The 17,982-nt window shown below is 45.7% G+C and overlaps 1 pseudogene; it reads left to right on the top strand.

Moving 5' to 3' along the window:
• The first annotated feature begins 13,834 nt into the window (after positions 1-13,834).
• On the top strand, positions 13,835-17,602 carry LOC141153371 (uncharacterized; annotated as a pseudogene).
• Positions 17,603-17,982: the final 380 nt, after the last annotated feature.

The raw sequence follows: 17,982 nt of genomic DNA, 5'->3' as shown, positions 1-17,982 counted from the left end.
AGGATCAGTAATGTAATGTATGTACACAGTGACTGCACCAGCAGAATAGTGAGTGCAGCTCTGGAGTATAATACAGGATGTAACTCAGGATCAGTAATGTAATGTATGTACACAGTGACTGCACCAGCAGAATAGTGAGTGCTGCTCTGGAGACAATACAGGATGTAACTTAGGATCAGTAATGTATATACACAGTGACTGCACCAGCAGAACAGTGAGTGCAGCTCTGGAGTATAATACAGGATGTAACTCAGGATCTGTAATGTAATGTATGTACACAGTGACTGCACCAGCAGAATAGTGAGTGCAGCTCTGGAGTATAATACAGATGTAACGCAGGATCAGTAATGTAATGTATGTACATAATGACTGCACCAGCAGAACAGTGAGTGCAGCTCTGGAGTATAATACAGGATGTAACTCAGGATCAGTAATGTAATGTATGTACACAGTGACTGCACCAGCAGAATAGTGAGTGCAGCTCTGGAGTATAATACAAGATGTAACTCAGGATCAATAATGTAATGTATGTACACAGTGACTGCACCAGCAGAATAGTGAGTGCAGCTCTGGAGTATAATACAGGATGTAACTCAGGATCAGTATTGTAATGTATGTACGCAGTGAATGCACAAGCAGAATAGTGAGTGCAGCTCTGGAGTATAATACAGGATGTAACTCAGGATCAGTAATGTAATGTATGTACACAGTGACTGCACCAGCAGAATAGTGAGTACAGCTCTGGAGTATAATACAGGATGTAACTCAGGATCAGTATTGTAATGTATGTACGCAGTGAATGCACAAGCAGAATAGTGAGTGCAGCTCTGGAGTATAATACAGGATGTAAGTCAGGATCAGTAATGTAATGTATGTACACAGTGACTGCACCAGCAGAATAGTGAGTGCAGCTCTGGAGTATAATACAGGATGTAACTCAGGATCAGTAATGTAATGTATGTACACAGTGACTGCACCAGCAGAATAGTGAGTGCAGCTCTGGAGTATAATACAGGATGTAAGTCAGGATCAGTAATGTAATGTATGTACACAGTGACTGCACCAGCAGAATAGTGAGTGCATCTCTGGAGTATAATACAGGATGTAAGTCAGGATCAGTAATGTAATGTATGTACACAGTGACTGCACCAGCAGAATAGTGAGTGCAGCTCTGGAGTATAATACAGGATGTAACGCAGGATCAGTAATGTAATGTATGTGCACAATGACTGCACCAGCAGAATAGTGAATGCAGCTCTGGGGTATGATACAGGATGTAACTCAGCATCAGTAATGTAATGTATGTACCCAGTGACTGCACCAGCAGAATAGTGAGTGCAGCTCTGAAGTATAATACAGGATGTAACTCAGGATCAGTAATGTAATGTATGTACACAGTGACTGCACCAGCAGAACAGTGAGTGCAGCTCTGGAGTATAATACAGGATGTAACTCAGGATCAGTAATGTAATGTATGTACACAGTGACTGCACCAGCAGAATAGTGAGTGCAGCTCTGGGGTATAATACAGGATGTAACTCAGGATCAATAATGTAATGTATGTACACAGTGACTGCACCAGCAGAATAGTGAGTGAAGCTCTGGCGTATAAAACAGGATGTAACTCAGGATCAGTAATATAATGTATGTACACAGTGACTGCACCAGCAGAATAGTGAGCGCAGCTCTGGAGTATAATACAGTATGTAAGTCAGGATCAGTAATGTAATGTATGTACACAGTGACTGCACCAGCAGAATAGTGAGTGCAGCTCTGGAGTATAATACAGGATGTAACGCAGGATCAGTAATGTAATGTATGTGCACAGTGACTGCACCAGCAGAATAGTGAATGCAGCTCTGGGGTATAATACAGGATGTAACTCAGCATCAGTAATGTAATGTATGTACCCAGTGACTGCACCAGCAGAATAGTGAGTGCAGCTCTGAAGTATAATACAGGATGTAACTCAGGATCAGTAATGTAATGTATGTACACAGTGACTGCACCAGCAGAACAGTGAGTGCAGCTCTGGAGTATAATACAGGATGTAACTCAGGATCAGTAATGTAATGTATGTACACAGTGACTGCACCAGCAGAATAGTGAGTGCAGCTCTGGAGTATAATACAGGAGGTAACTCAGGATCAGTAATGTAATGTATGTACACAGTGACTACACCAGCAGAATAGTGAGTGCAGCTCTGGGGTATAATACAGGATGTAACTCAGGATCAATAATGTAATGTATGTACACAGTGACTGCACCAGCAGAATAGTGAGTGAAGCTCTTGCGTATAAAACAGGATGTAACTCAGGATCAGTAATGTAATGTATGTGCACAGTGACTGTACCAGCAGAATAGTGAGTGCAGCTCTGGAGTATACTACAGGATGCAACTCAGGATCAGTAATGTAATGTATGTACACAGTGACTGCACCAGCAGAATAGTGAGTGCAGCTCTGGAGTACAGGATGTAACTCAGGATGAGTTTGAGATCAGGGTGAGTACAGGTGTCAGGCTCAGTACATACAGTGGTCTCATGTATAGAATTCTATATGTATCTTTAGAGCTGGACTTGCGCTGCACATGTTCCTTGTGTCTGGACATTGGGCCTCGGACCTGTTCACCTGCCATACTTTTCCTATGGGGCAGGGATTTAATAATACCAGGGAATAATTGTGTGCCGTTGAACAATGAGCGGCGGGGAGCAGGATGTAACAATGAAGCAATGTACGTTGTGTAAAGTGCTCTCGCTGTATTTTCTGTACCATTACATCTGATCCTGGCACAGTAGACGTGGAGACGGTATATTGTGTGAGCAGGCGCTGTACGCCCCATACTGTGCTCCGCTCCTTCACTTTCTACCATTTCCCTCTGAAGTCTTCTGGTGCCATAGAGACCTCTGTACGAGGCACTTATTGAGCCTTTTGTGTTTCCTAATTGTTCTCTCTGAGTATTGTGATCCGTCCGAGGCTTTTATGTTATTGGTTAATAGAAGTTAATTCCACTTTTTGGCTGTTTCGCCGTCCGCGGCAGGATGAAGTCACGTCTCTCGTAGTCACTAATCCCAGCAAGCTCTCGTATTACTCCGGGGGTCAATGACGTAGGTGGCACCTGAGCTGGGAATGTGCAGAGCTGTGGCCGGTGTCCTAGGACATACAACGCAATGATATTGCTGCGCCCGGCTCGTTTTTATACTGAGATAAATTCTTCTTTTGTGTTGGCTTGTCCTGAAGTCTATTTCCACCGTTTTGTCTTTCTCTGGTGGTCATCGTGGATGTGGTTTTTGTAAAGCCGTTGTTTACGATGGAATCCTCTTTTGCAACATTTTGTAAGTTGCTACATTTTTGGGCCATTGTCCTCCCGCCTCCCCTCCCGTACTGATTATTTTGCACTTCAGAATTTTTGCGCATGTTAGAGCTAAGTGCGACATTTTAACGGATCATGTAACTTTTTGCTCTAAAAAGATACAAAGGTGATAGAAAAATATAAAGAGAATTTTTTGAATTTGTGAGAATTTCGTGAACTCACATGCTCCATTTTTTAAGAATTTGTCACAAAAAATGAAATGATAATGAATACCAGCGGACAAAAAAAGAAACTTTACTTAAAAAAAAATTCTCACCATTTGTAAGATCTCTGCTACATTTCAGTGAATTGCAACATTAATTATTTCATGGTAGAGGAAACAATCTGTCCTGATCTAATTCTTCTCAGCCTCTGCACTGCAGACAACCCGCACTGATACATTGTAGCAAACTCTCAGGGCAGGACAGAGGCTTGTGCTGCTGATGTGATTATCTCACAGAGGATTGTCCAGACTGGATGTAATTAAGGTTCTCTTAGGTGCCGGATTATTGGACCCTGGATCTGCCCCGTGTCCTGAGAGCGGTGATTCTCTGCCCATGTTTCCGCTGCACAATTCTCTTGGATGTAAGGACATCGCTGGGACAGAAATCAGAAGAAGACGTGTAGGACGATGAATGTCGCAATATCCTATGAATCGCGGCCACGTGATCGCCCCCATTGTTTACATTTCAGTGCACGGTTTAATTTGGCCGCTCTTATTCCTCCTGGGTAATGGGAGCACAGAAGATAAATTTGTGTCCTTGCTCCTCAGACTTGCTACGTCCCCAGGTAGTCACAAAATCCAATGATTGCAAAACTTGCACCTGTCCATGCCCTGGAGGAACGAGGTCTGGTCACTGCCCAAAACTGAAAAGTCAAAGTCACCACCATGAAGCTGCAGATCCTGCAACACCTTATCAGTAAGATACTCACGGGATCTAAGGGATCCCATGATTTGTTTCGAAGTGTGGGACCCTGTAGGAAACCCCCCCCTCCATTAAAATCACAGCAAAATCCGAAACAGAGGGTAGAGCCAGCATTGTCTTCCATAAGGGGCACTGCTGAATACTGCTGTATAATGTCCTCTATACTGCTGCTTTCCAATAAATGCTTTATGCTACCCCAGTGCTGGATTCACAGCTACACTCCTCAGTACTGCTGTATAATGTCCTCTATGCTGCTGCTTTCCAATAAATGCTTTATGCTACCCCAGTGCTGGATTCACAGCTACACTCCTCAGTACTGCTGTATAATGTCCTCTATGGTGCTGCTTTCCAATAAATGCTTTATGCTACCCCAGTGCTGGATTCACAGCTACACTACTCAGTACTGCTGTATAATGTCCTCCATGCTGCTGCTTTCCAATAAATGCTTTATGCTACCCCAGTGCTGGATTCACACCTACACTACTCAGTACTGCTGTATAATGTCCTCCATGCTGCTGCTTTCCAATAAATGCTTTATGCTACCCCAGTGCTGGATTCACAGCTACACTACTCAGGACTGCTGTATAATGTCCTCTGTGCTGCTGCTTTCCAATAAATGCTTTATGCTACCCCAGTGCTGGATTCACAGCTACACTACTCAGTACTGCTGTATAATGTCCTCTATGCTGCTGCTTTCCAATAAATGCTTTATGCTACCCCAGTGCTGGATTCACAGCTACACTACTCAGTACTGCTGTATAATGTCCTCCATGCTGCTGCTTTCCAATAAATGCTTTATGCTACCCCAGTGCTGGGTTCACATCTACACTACTCAGTACTGCTGTATAATGTCCTCTATGCTGCTGCTTTCCAATAAATGCTTTATGCTACCCCAGTGCTGGATTCACAGCTACACTACTCAGGACTGCTGTATAATGTCCTCTATGCTGCTGCTTTCCAATAAATGCTTTATGCTACCCCAGTGCTGGATTCACAGCTACACTACTCAGTACTGCTGTATAATGTCCTTTATGCTGCTGCTTTCCAATAAATGCTTTATGCTACCCCAGTGCTGGATTCACAGCTACACTACTCAGTACTGCTGTATAATGTCCTCTATGCTGCTGCTTTCCAATAAATGCTTTATGCTACCCCAGTGCTGGATTCACAGCTACACTACTCAGTACTGCTGTATAATGTCCTCCATGCTGCTGCTTTCCAATAAATGTTTTATGCTACCCCAGTGCTGGATTCACAGCTACACTACTCAGTACTGCTGTATAATGTCCTCCATGCTGCTGCTTTCCAATAAATGTTTTATGCTACCCCAGTGCTGGATTCACAGCTACACTACTCAGTACTGCTGTATAATGTCCTCTATTCTGCTGCTTTCCAATAAATGCTTTATGCTACCCCAGTGCTGGATTCACAGCTACACTACTCAGTACTGCTGTATAATGTCCTTTATGCTGCTGCTTTCCAATAAATGCTTTATGCTACCCCAGTGCTGGATTCACAGCTACACTACTCAGTACTGCTGTATAATGTCCTCTATGCTGCTGCTTTCCAATAAATGCTTTATGCTACCCCAGTGCTGGATTCACAGCTACACTACTCAGTACTGCTGTATAATGTCCTCCATGCTGCTGCTTTCCAATAAATGTTTTATGCTACCCCAGTGCTGGATTCACAGCTACACTACTCAGTACTGCTGTATAATGTCCTCTATGGTGCTGCTTTCCAATAAATGCTTTATGCTACCCCAGTGCTGGGTTCACATCTACACTACTCAGTACTGCTGTATAATGTCCTCCATGCTGCTGCTTTCCAATAAATGCTTTATGCTACCCCAGTGCTGGATTCACAGCTACACTACTCAGTACTGCTGTATAATGTCCTCTATGGTGCTGCTTTCCAATAAATGCTTTATGCTACCCCAGTGCTGGATTCACAGCTACACTACTCAGGACTGCTGTATAATGTCCTCTATGCTGCTGCTTTCCAATAAATTCTTTATGCTACCCCAGTGCTGGATTCACACCTACACTACTCAGGACTGCTGTATAATGTCCTCTATGCTGCTGCTTTCCAATAAATGCTTTATGCTACCCCAGTGCTGGATTCACAGCTACACTACTCAGGACTGCTGTATAATGTCCTCTATGCTGCTGCTTTCCAATAAATGCTTTATGCTACCCCAGTGCTGGATTCACAGCTACACTACTCAGTACTGCTGTATAATGTCCTCCATGCTGCTGCTTTCCAATAAATGTTTTATGCTACCCCAGTGCTGGATGCACAGCTACACTACTCAGGACTGCTGTATAATGTCCTCTATTCTGCTGCTTTCCAATAAATGCTTTATGCTACCCCCAGTGCTGGATTCACAGCTACACTCCTCAGGACTGCTGTATAATGTCCTCTATGCTGCTGCTTTCCAATAAATGTTTTATGCTACCCCAGTGCTGGATTCACAGCTACACTCCTCAGTACTGCTGTATAATGTCCTCTATGGTGTGCTGCTTTCCAATAAATGCTTTATTATAACAAGGCTGGATTCACAGCTACACTGCTCAATAATTCTACTCTATATTGTCCTCCAAGTTACTTATGATATCTAGTTATGGTTGTATGATACCTTGGTTTTGGTTTCACAGCAAGACTGTGCAGTACGGATGTAAAATGTGCATCATGTTACTTCTTGGTAACTACTTAGCTAACCCCAGTACTGGATTCACAGCTACACTGCTAAATACTGCTGTATATTGTTCACCTTGCTTTTTGCTGCTTTTCTCTGTGTGTTGTGTATGGGGAAACATCATAGCCGCTCGTCTCCATCCACTAACTCAGAGACAAATGAAAACTGAGATAGGATTGAGCAGTGGCCACCGCAGGACTAACGTTCACCGCTTCTCCCCGTTTTTGGGATCTGGTGGTTTGGTGCTCAGGTCCATGGTGTTCTCCATCTCACCCTCAACCAATTCTGTGACTTGCATGTGACTATATCATTCTGGACCTTCTTCTCCCTACGAAGTCCAAATTATTACTTTCTATACAGGTTGAATTGCAAAATTAACCTCAAAGAGGGTGGAGTATATGAAGCTGTAAGATAGAAGGAAGCATTCCTGGGTTTTGTGGGCGTTCGGCTTAATATGTCTCAAAAATGGGGATTCAAAATGTCAGGGGCCGGCTTTTCACCCTTTACATCTACAGTCCAGTTATATCACAAAATGGTGCAAAATCTGTGACAGCGCTGCCAATGTCCATGTCACGTGTACAGTCCTGCTGTCCTCGCAGAGGGTTCAGGTTGGGCACCAGGACCCAGATGGAACTGCACCCCCTACAGCTACACCCCTGTATATGAGCCCTCGGGCACTGGGCCCTTCTACCTCATAGGAAGTGAACGATTATATCTTGATTAACCCTTAGTGTGAGCCTCTATACAATCCGCGTCTGTTGCGATTCTCACGGGGCGATCACTTCAATCACTTTGATTACAAGCTCTGAGGATCCTGAGAAGATTCGTGAGAGTTTCTATCATTCCCACTTTTGATGTTTCTCCTGCAGTCTTCATGTCTCCGGGTTTGTAGATCAGGAGTGGACATATCGCCCAGAAGTGGAGGGGGCCCAGAGGTGGAGGGGGGCCGCCGGCACCAGCGACTGCTCCAGCTGGATGTGTGTCAGAGGACGCACATTCAGCCTTGATGTATTACAGCGAAGAGAACCCGCCAGCTCCCTGCACTGTAATAGATGCCGCCAGCCAATCACAGGCCAGCAGCTGACGTCGGTGTGCCCGTGACTGGGGCGCATGGCAGTGACGTCATGCACCATGACAGGGATGCCAACGTCAGCTGCCGCCTCCCACACTGGCTGTAGAAGAGGACCCCGTGTGGCGTGGAAGCGTGGGGGAAGGTGAGTAGTATCGTTTGTTTTTAATGTATTACAAAACAAGACACATAAGATGGTGGACATTATACCAGGATGGGGGACATTATGCCAGGATGGGGGACATTATGCCAGGATGGGGGACATCTATACCAGGATGGGGGACATTATACCAGGATGGGGGACATCTATACCAGGATGGGGGACATTATACCAGGATGGGGAACATCTATACTTGGATGGGGGACATTATACCAGGATGATGGACATTATGCCAGGATGGGAGATATATATACCAGGATGGGGGACATTATACCAGGATGGGGGACATTATACCAGGATGGGGGACATCTATACGAGGATGGGGGACATTATACCAGGATGGGGGACATTATACCAGGATGGGGACATCTATACGAGGATGGTGGACATTATACCAGGATGGGGGACATCTATACCAGGATGAGAGACATCTATACCAGGATGGGGAACATCTATACCAGGATGGGGGACATTATACCAGGATGATGGACATTATGCCAGGATGGGAGATATATATACCAGGATGGGGGACATTATACCAGGATGGGGGACATCTATACAAGGATGAGGGACATTATACCAGGATGGGGGACATTATACCAGGATGGGGACATCTATACGAGGATGGGGGACATTATACCATTATGGGGGAAATTATAAAAGAAAGGGGGACATGTACAGTATACCGGGGTTGGGGCACATTATATATGGAAGGAGCCTCCCTTATTGTGTACCATCCTCACTAGTTAAGTATGGCGCGGTTCCTCATTATATAGCGACCTCTGTTATGTACAGTGCTGTCTCATTATTACATACTATCATGTCTTGTCATATATAGCACCGTCCCTTACATAGCATATTCTCGTTATTGTTAATCACATTGCCCTCTCTTTATTACACAGTCCTTTATTGTTAAATATAAAATGACTGCTGATGGAGCAGCATCTGACCAGAAGACCAGTCCATCAGCTCCTCCATCAGAAAAGAAGCTTTCCCAAGCTCCCTCAGCCATGATTGCATAATACATCTAACAGTAGAGAATGATATGTAATAAAGAATCAGGGTGCTATAACTAACAAGACAATCTGATATGTAAAGGATGGTGCTGTACATAACAAGACAGTGCACCATGTAATAATGGATGGAGCTGTACATGACAAGAGAGTGCACCATGTAATAAGGGACGGTGCTGGACATAACGAGAAAGGGCACCATGCAATAAGGGACGGTGCTGTACATGACAAGAGAGGGCACCATGTACTAAGGGATGGTGCTGTAAATAACAAGAGAGTGCACCATGTAATGAGGGACTGTGCTGGACATAACGAGAAAGGGCACCATGTAATAAGGGACAGTGTTGTACATGACAAGAGAGGGCACCATGTAATAAGGAACGGTGCTATATATAACAAGAGAGGGCATCATGTACAAAGGGATGGTGCTATACATAACAAGAGAGGGCACCATGTACTAAGGGATGGTGCTGTAAATAACAAGAGAGGACACCATGTAATAAAGGACAATGCTATACATAACAAGAGAGGGCACCATGTACTAAGGGATGGTGCTATACATAACAAAAGAGGGCACTATGTAATAAAGGAAGGTGCTGTACATAACGATAGAGGGCACTATGTAATAAGGGACGGTGCTATACATAACAAGAGAGGGCACCGTGTACTAAGGGATGGTGCTATACATAACAAAAGAGGGCACCTTGTACTAAGGGATTTTGCTATACATAACAAGAGAGGGCACCATGTAATAAGGGATGGTGCTGGACATAACGAGAAAGGGCACCATGTAATAAGGGATGGTGCTGTACATGACAAGAAAGGGCACCATGTAATAAGGGATGGTGCTATACATAACAAGAGAGGGCATCATGTACAAAGGGATGGTGCTATACATAACAAGAGAGGGCACCATGTACTAAGGGATGGTGCTGTAAATAACAAGACAGAACACCATGTAATAAAGGACGATGCTATACATAACAAGAGAGGGCACCATGTACTAAGGGATTGTGCTATACATAATAAAAGAGGGCACCATGTAATAAAGGAAGGTGCTGTACATAACGATAGAGGGCACTGTGTAATAAGGGACGGTGCTATACATAACAAGAGAGGGCACCATGTACTAAGGGATGGTGCTATACATAACAAAAGAGGGCACCTTGTACTAAGGAATTTTGCTATACATAACAAAAGAGGGCACCTTGTATTAAGGGACGGTGCTATACATAACAAGAGAGGGCACCATGTACTAAGGCATAGTGCTATACATTACAAAAGAGGGCACCTTGTACTAAGGGATGGTGCTATACATAACAAGAGAGGGCACTATGTAATAAAGGATGGTGCTGTACATAATGAGAGAGGGCACTGTGTAATAATGGACGGTGCTATACATAACAAGAGAGGGCACCATGTACTAAGGGATGGTGCTATACATAACAAAAGATGGCACCTTGTACTAAGGAATTTTGCTATACATAACAAAAGAGGGCACCTTGTATTAAGGGACGGTGCTATACATAACAAGAGAGGGCACCATGTACTAAGGGATAGTGCTATACATTACAAAAGAGGGCACCTTGTACTAAGGGATGGTGCTATACATAACAAGAGAGGGCACTATGTAATAAAGGATGGTGCTGTACATAATGAGAGAGGGCACTGTGTAATAATGGACGGTGCTATACATAACAAGAGAGGGCACCATGTACTAAGGGATGGTGCTATACATAACAAAAGATGGCACCTTGTACTAAGGAATTTTGCTATACATAACAAAAGAGGGCACCTTGTATTAAGGGACGGTGCTATACATAACAAGAGAGGGCACCATGTACTAAGGGATAGTGCTATACATTACAAAAGAGGGCACCTTGTACTAAGGGATGGTGCTATACATAACAAGAGAGGGCACTATGTAATAAAGGATGGTGCTGTACATAATGAGAGAGGGCACTGTGTAATAATGGACTGTGCTATACATAACAAGAGAGGGTACTATGTAATAAGGGGCAGCAATATACATAATGAGAGGAAACTATGCAGTATATATGTATATTTATAGCTTGGTTGTCATAAAAGGAGGGGGCCGAAACACATTTCTTGCACAGGGGCCCCAAGCTGTCAGTGTCCCCCCCGCTGTAGATGATTTGTTAGGTTTGTCCCCGCCTTGGAGTTAGCTGAGCACTGATCCATTGATGTCTGTGGCTGTATCCTCCTCGGGAGTATCTTTTGGTGAACCCAGATTTCTTCCTATAACTTTTCGTACTGATCCGATCAGTTGTGGAATTTCTGTTGCTTTCATCTCCGTCTGCAGAACATCTCGTGTATTTTCATCCATCACTGCAGAGACAGCGGAGAGAACAGCAGCCTCAGCAGAGCTGTCAATGGCAGGAGCCACGGAGCATCCCGTAACGACATGTCAGGAAGTGGCAGGTAATTGTCACATCCACTGACGGGGAAATGATGCTGCCATTTGGCAGCTGCCGCAGAATGAGACTCCACACTGCTTGCTGGACACTTTGTATCTTCTCATGTTCAGCAAAGGCAAAAAAAAAAAGAATCAAAAATACAAATATCTTGTCCGGGAACCCAAAAATTACACAATCAGTAAACCCCGATGACCACGGAAAGGCGACCCATCACCAAGAAAGGCCACCTATACCTGTGCCCGCGAGAAGGACCCGTCTCTTAGGGTCAGAAGGGTTGTAGAGTTGGGGTTAGGAGATTTGTGACTTTCTCTGGACACCATGTCACCTCCTCTGGGGGGTCCATTCAGGACCTTATCGATGGTCGCCCCCAGATTTGGTTCCCGGAAGTGAAAATGGACTCTCTAAATTTAGCCTGTGAGAAGGTAGGACCCCCCCTTTCCATGAACTGGACAGTAGAGGTTTTATGGGAGGACCTGACTGTTCTGTGATCACAAGAACCACCTATACAGTTGGAGACCTATTAGGACCTCATTGGCCCTCTGTAAGGGAACTGATAGACGAGGTCTCTGTCTGTGAGGATGATGGGAGTCTTCACCTATAACCACAACTCCTCTTCTGTCCGTACAGAACGACGACGACTTGTAACTTCCGTTCTCTGATAACTTTTATTTTTATGTTCCCATCGGTCATTAGAAGAACGGAGAAGAATTTAACCAAATGATGTTTCCTTCATCATTTAGAGCGGATGAGCGATTCCCGCACTGACACCACGATCCACGTACAGAAGCCAGAGCCACAGATGTAATTATTGGAAGAGCAAAGGTAGATAATAATAATAATGTTTTTATTTATATAGCGCCAACATATTCCGCAGCGCTTTACAATTCAGACAATTTACAGACATTATCATCACTGTCCCCATCGGGGCTCACAATCTAGATTCCCTATCAGTATGTCTTTGGAGTGTGGGAGGAAACCAGAGAACCCGGAGGAAACCCACACAAACACGGGGAGAACATACAAACTCCTTGCAGATGTTGTCCTTGGTGGGATTTGGTATTAACCACTGAGCCACCGTGCTGCCCAGGAGGATAGAAATATGTCCCCACAGATTATCCAATGGAAGTAATAACATCTTATGTAAGTGGTGGACTGTGCGGTGGCGTTTCGCGCCATGTAAATGATGTCATGCGTTTTATACATTTATTGTGTCATGTGAAGTGTGAGCTGTGTATTACGATTTTAGGTGTAATCTGGTTAATGTATAATGTATCATGTGGGATAAGTATTAGTATAATAGGCACAGTGTGCAGCAGGAATATAGAAAGGCCGTACTCAGCCCCTGGCTTCAGAGGGAGGCCGGCATGACAGGGTTAATGCGGGATAAAGGGGGGAGGGCTTATTAAAGTGGGGTGTGAATAGGGTTCGGGCAAGGTACTTATGTTGGATTTGATTGGTGAGGGTATTTAAGGGGCAGGGGCACTTGTAGGGGAGGAGTGGGGTGTATAAGGGACGGCCATTTGGGATTTGGCTGCCATTTTAGGTTGCCATCATCCCATACATATCATCTGTGCTAGGATGGAGGCCATTGATGTCATGCTGCAGCAGCTGCAGGACGCTGCTGGTCTGAATGGGGCGGATTGGTTGCAGGCATCGGTCCAAAGCCTGCTTGGGGGTACTGGAGCTGGTAATGCTTCACCAGCTCCTGAACCACGGAGGACTAGGCCTCCGGCGCGCCTTATTCCCGAGGAAACCCTCAGGGTCCAGCAGCGAGTTAGGAGCCCCTCTAGGGACCCTCCGGTCGAGTGTAGGGGTCCTACATCAGGAGGAGGTGTTGGCCTCGTCCTCTACAGCACAGAGCGGCATGACATCTGGACCTGGTGCGACAGACCCCAGGCCGCAGCGGGGGCCTGCCCGGCGCAGTGAGGTGAGGAGGACGGGGTCTAACCTGGGGGCCCTTCAGCGTGGGAGCAGTGTCAATCGCGCGGCCGGCTCCGCCCATCCTCCGGCGGTCCGGGCTTCAGGGAGAGTGGAATCAGCAGCGGGCGGTCAGGATCCAGCCGGCTCCGCCCACAATGCAGGCACCGCCCACAGTGCGGCCGCGGCGGCTGTCAATCTGGCTCTGGATTGTGGGCAGCAGGCGGCTGGCTCTGCGGATGGGGGGGTAGGCAGCAGCACACATGAAGACGTGGGATCGACAAACGGGCAGCACAGTGCTGGCGGCCCAGCCCCCTTATCAGATAAATCAGCAGTGCATGGCATTAGCCAGGCTGGCTACAGCCATTGGTCAAGATGTGGGGTCGGGATCAGAGCGCTTAACGGGGCAGCAGGCTGCTGGCCCTTCAGGTCTCCCTTTTACAAGATATGGTGGTCTGCAAGGATTGGATGGAGGTCGTCAGCAACAGGATTCAGGATCAGCGTCTGCTGGGTTCACAGCACCTAGGCAGCCAGATGAGTCGTCACTAATTTATCCTTTCAGGCCCCCATTACCTTCTTTGGCGTTTAACAGTCAGGACATTTCTGGGGGGATTAGCGGGGGTATTGGTATGCTGATGCAGGGTCTAAGGGATTTAGCTTCACTATTGGGGATGGGGACGAATAAGTCACAGGGCATAGTGTCGCCTACCCCTGCATGGCTGGGTAATTTTCAGTCGGCCCAGTCGGGACATAGCGGGACGGGTTGTAATAACGCTGAGTTTTTGAGGGGTTCTAATACAGCGGGCGCAAGGGGAGGAAATCCGTCAATGAGTGAATCCAGCACGGGGGTACCAGGATCAACACAGGCTGTGGGGGGCGAAGGCGAGAAGGACAAAGATGACAATGTAAGGCTAGACGATATGGCAAGAGGGGAAGTATATGATTGTTTTTAAGGGGTTTTGGGGTCTCATTTGAAGACCGAGGTGAGGGAAAAAATATGGAAATGAGAGTATGTAGAGATATTCTCGTTACTCCCATTGGAACGTTTTAACCTAGACCGGGCTAGAAAGGATGATTCCAAAAAAGAGGATGAGGAAAAACGAAGGTACCGGCTGATACCACGGACCTTTACGGACTGGTTACAGGCCGTTGCAATACTAGCCAGTGTGATAGGCAAGAAAGCTCCAGAAAATTGTTCCAGGCTTGTTTGTTACATGGATGCAATTGGGGGGGCATATAGGGTGTATGGGGGACAAGGGTGGTTACGTTATGAAGAACAATTTCGTCAGAGGAAAGCGGTACAATCTAGTATCCATTGGGATCACAAGGATATTGCCTTATGGCTGAGGGTATCAGCGCCGAGCAGGAGTGGGCAAACTAACCAGTCCTTTCCTGGGAGCAGTGGCGGTCTCGACCAGACGGGACACTCGGCAGCTGTGCAAAAAAGGTTATGTTTCCTCTTCAATGAAGTATCTTGTAAATTCGGAAATAAATGTAAATTTAAACATGACTGCTCCTATATGGTGGCAACCATAGCGCATCCAAATGTTTTAGAGGGGGAAAGTTCAGAAGCAGCAAGGGTAGTGAAAAGAGGGGTGACACCGGTGCGTCTGGCAGAGATGTAGCTATTCCTAAGTAGATACCTGGACAGGGCAGCGGCCTCACTAATAGAAGAAGGTTTTGGAGTTGGTTTTAGGATACCGTTTATTGATAGCGAAGTTCAATTTAATGCAAGAAATTTAAAATCCGCGTTACAGTTTCCTGAGGTGGTTGCGGAAATATTAGCAAAAGAGGTAGCTTTAGGGAGAATGGCTGGCCCTTTCGTTTCAAAGCCTAGGTATTGTCCCAAAAAAGGAACCGGGTAAATACAGGCTAATTCATCACCTCTCCTTTCCAAAGAGAACATCGGTGAATGATGGTATTGATCCAGACTTGTGTTCGGTGAGTTACACTTCCTTTGATATGGCGGTTAGTTGGGTCCGGTTTTTTGGAAAAGGGGCATTATTGGCAAAGACGGACATAGAGGCGGCTTTTAGATTGTTACCAGTGCACCCGGAAAGCATGCATCTATTGGGTTGCTCTTAGAACGGCAGCTTTTTTGTAGATCGGTGTCTCCCAATGGGTTGCTCGCTGTCCTGTGCGTACTTTGAAACTTTTAGCACCTTTCTTGAATGGGTTGTTAGGGATGTGTCCGGTATAAATTCCTGCATCCATTATTTGGATGATTTTTTGTATGTTGGTCCTGCTAATTCTCCTGTCTGTTCTGTGTTGTTGCATACAATGGAGAGTGTGGCTAAGAAATTTGGTGTACCTTTGGCAGTTAAGAAGACAGTGGGTCCGGTAACGTCTTTGAGTTTTCTCTGGATTTTAATTGATACAGCTAAAATGAAGTGTAGGCTACCCGTTGATAAGGTAGTTGATTTGTTGGGAAGAGGTATCCAGAGTTAGAAAACTACATAAAGTTACATTGCGGGAATTACAGTCTCTTCTCGGAAAATTGAATTTTGCGTGCCGTATTATGCCAATGAGCAGGGCATTTTGTAGGCGTTTGTCACTAGCGACGGCAGGAGCAAAATCGCCTCATCACTTCATTAGGCTATGGAAGGATTTGCATGATGATTTGGAAGTTTGGGCTCAGTTTTTGGAAGCTTATAACGGCAAGTCGGTTTGGATTGCTCCGGTGGGGAATGCCTGCGAATTAGGAATGTTCATCGAGGTGTCTGGACAGCGTGGATTTGCTATCTTTTTCGGTGGTAGTTGGATTGAGGAGAAATGGCCAGCGTTATGGCATGATCAGAACTTGTTGGGTAATCATACATTGATCAATCTTTTTCCCATCATGGTCTCTTTGGCTCTATGGGAAGAGTATTTTCAGAACAAAAAAATCTGTTTTTCTTGCGAGAACCAAGGGGTAGTGTCTGCTATCAATTCTCTGTCAGCTGCATCGCCATTGGTGGTGAAAATACTGCAAAGGTTGGTGCTGATTAGTTTATCATTGAACATGTGGGTAGTGGCGGAGCTTAATTTGGCCCCTTTAAACCCGATCGTCAATGCTATTTCTCATTCGCAGTGGGATCAGTTCCGGTTGCTGGCACCTCAGGTGTCATCGACAGGTTTGGTATGCCCTCCAGAACTATGGAACCTTCCCTTCGAGCTGTAAGGAATCTGATCGGTCAATCATTATCTACGAGGACCTGGTCTTCATATGAGGTCGCTTTGCAGCTGTGGGAGGAATGGAAATTTGCTATGGGAAACCCTTTAGAAAGCGATAGCCTATTATTATTATTGGTTGGTCATTGCTGGGAAGAGGGTTGGTCGATGCCAAAAATAAATAATTTCATGGCAGGTTTGGCCTTTGGCTTTAGAATAAGGGGTCTTCCGGACGTAACAAAAGCGACATTGGTTCGCCAAGCGCTAAAAGGTTGGCGGAAGGGTTGGAAGGTGAGAGATTGTAGGCGGCCCATATCATGTGGACTATTGTTAACATTGGGGCAGCTTCTCGCGTCGGTATTTAAGTCCCCGTGGGAGATCAGACTATTCCGGTTAGCTTTTTCTCTGGCCTTTTTCGGGGCCTTTCGTTTAGGTGAGTTGGTTAGCCCATCAAGATTCGTCAGTGGGGGTCTTTCAAAAGAGGATGTGAATTTATATTTGGATAGAATAGAAGTATTTCTTTGTTGTTCAAAGACGGATCAATTTAAAAAGGGGTGTAAAGTGGTGTTGTTCCCAGTGGCTGGATCTGACATGTGTCCGGTACGCTGTGTGAGAGAATTTGGTTTGGGTTCGGGGGGCATAAATCACCGTTGTTGGTTCACGAGGATGGCTCTTTTCTATCTCGCTCCCAGTTTTTAGCGGTACTAAAAAAGTGTCTTGAGGCTGGCGGTATGCCGCCAAAAGAGTTTAGCGGTCACTCTTTCCGGATTGGGGCAGCCACCGGGGCAGCCAGGAGTGGGCTGGGTGACGAGTTAGTCAAGAAGATCGGACGGTGGGAATCCATACGGTTTAGGTCTTATATTCGCCCGGCTTGGTTGTAATCTAGAAGAATGTTCCGAGTTCTTGTTTGATGTTACCGTTTCTTAGATTTGTATTTTGTTTGACTTCACAGATGAAAGTCCCCGGCTCGTATGGATCATGGGCCATTCTTTTGTCTTCTGGGCTGCATTACGGGCAGCGGTGAGGCCTGCCGGCCGTCATTTAGGATTCTTGGAGGATGAAGCCATTCTATGGTGGATTGGGAAATGGGGAATGGTGTGGAGGCAATTCCTGGCTGAATTCCATCACTTTGCGAGGCTTGATCGGGTCCCTGATTTGCTGGTGCTACATTTGGGGGGCAATGACCTGGGTAAGAGGTCTTGTAGGGAACTCATGAAGGACATCAAATTTGATATATTGAGATTGTGGTCAATGTTCCCAA

Source organism: Phyllobates terribilis, unplaced genomic scaffold (genome assembly GCF_046119375.1).
Source record: "Phyllobates terribilis strain yellow unplaced genomic scaffold, ASM4611937v1 Scaffold_7__3_contigs__length_470593459, whole genome shotgun sequence".
Taxonomy (NCBI): domain Eukaryota; kingdom Metazoa; phylum Chordata; class Amphibia; order Anura; family Dendrobatidae; genus Phyllobates; species Phyllobates terribilis.
Note: the sequence above shows the minus strand (reverse complement) of the source record. Positions and strands in the feature narration are given on the sequence as shown.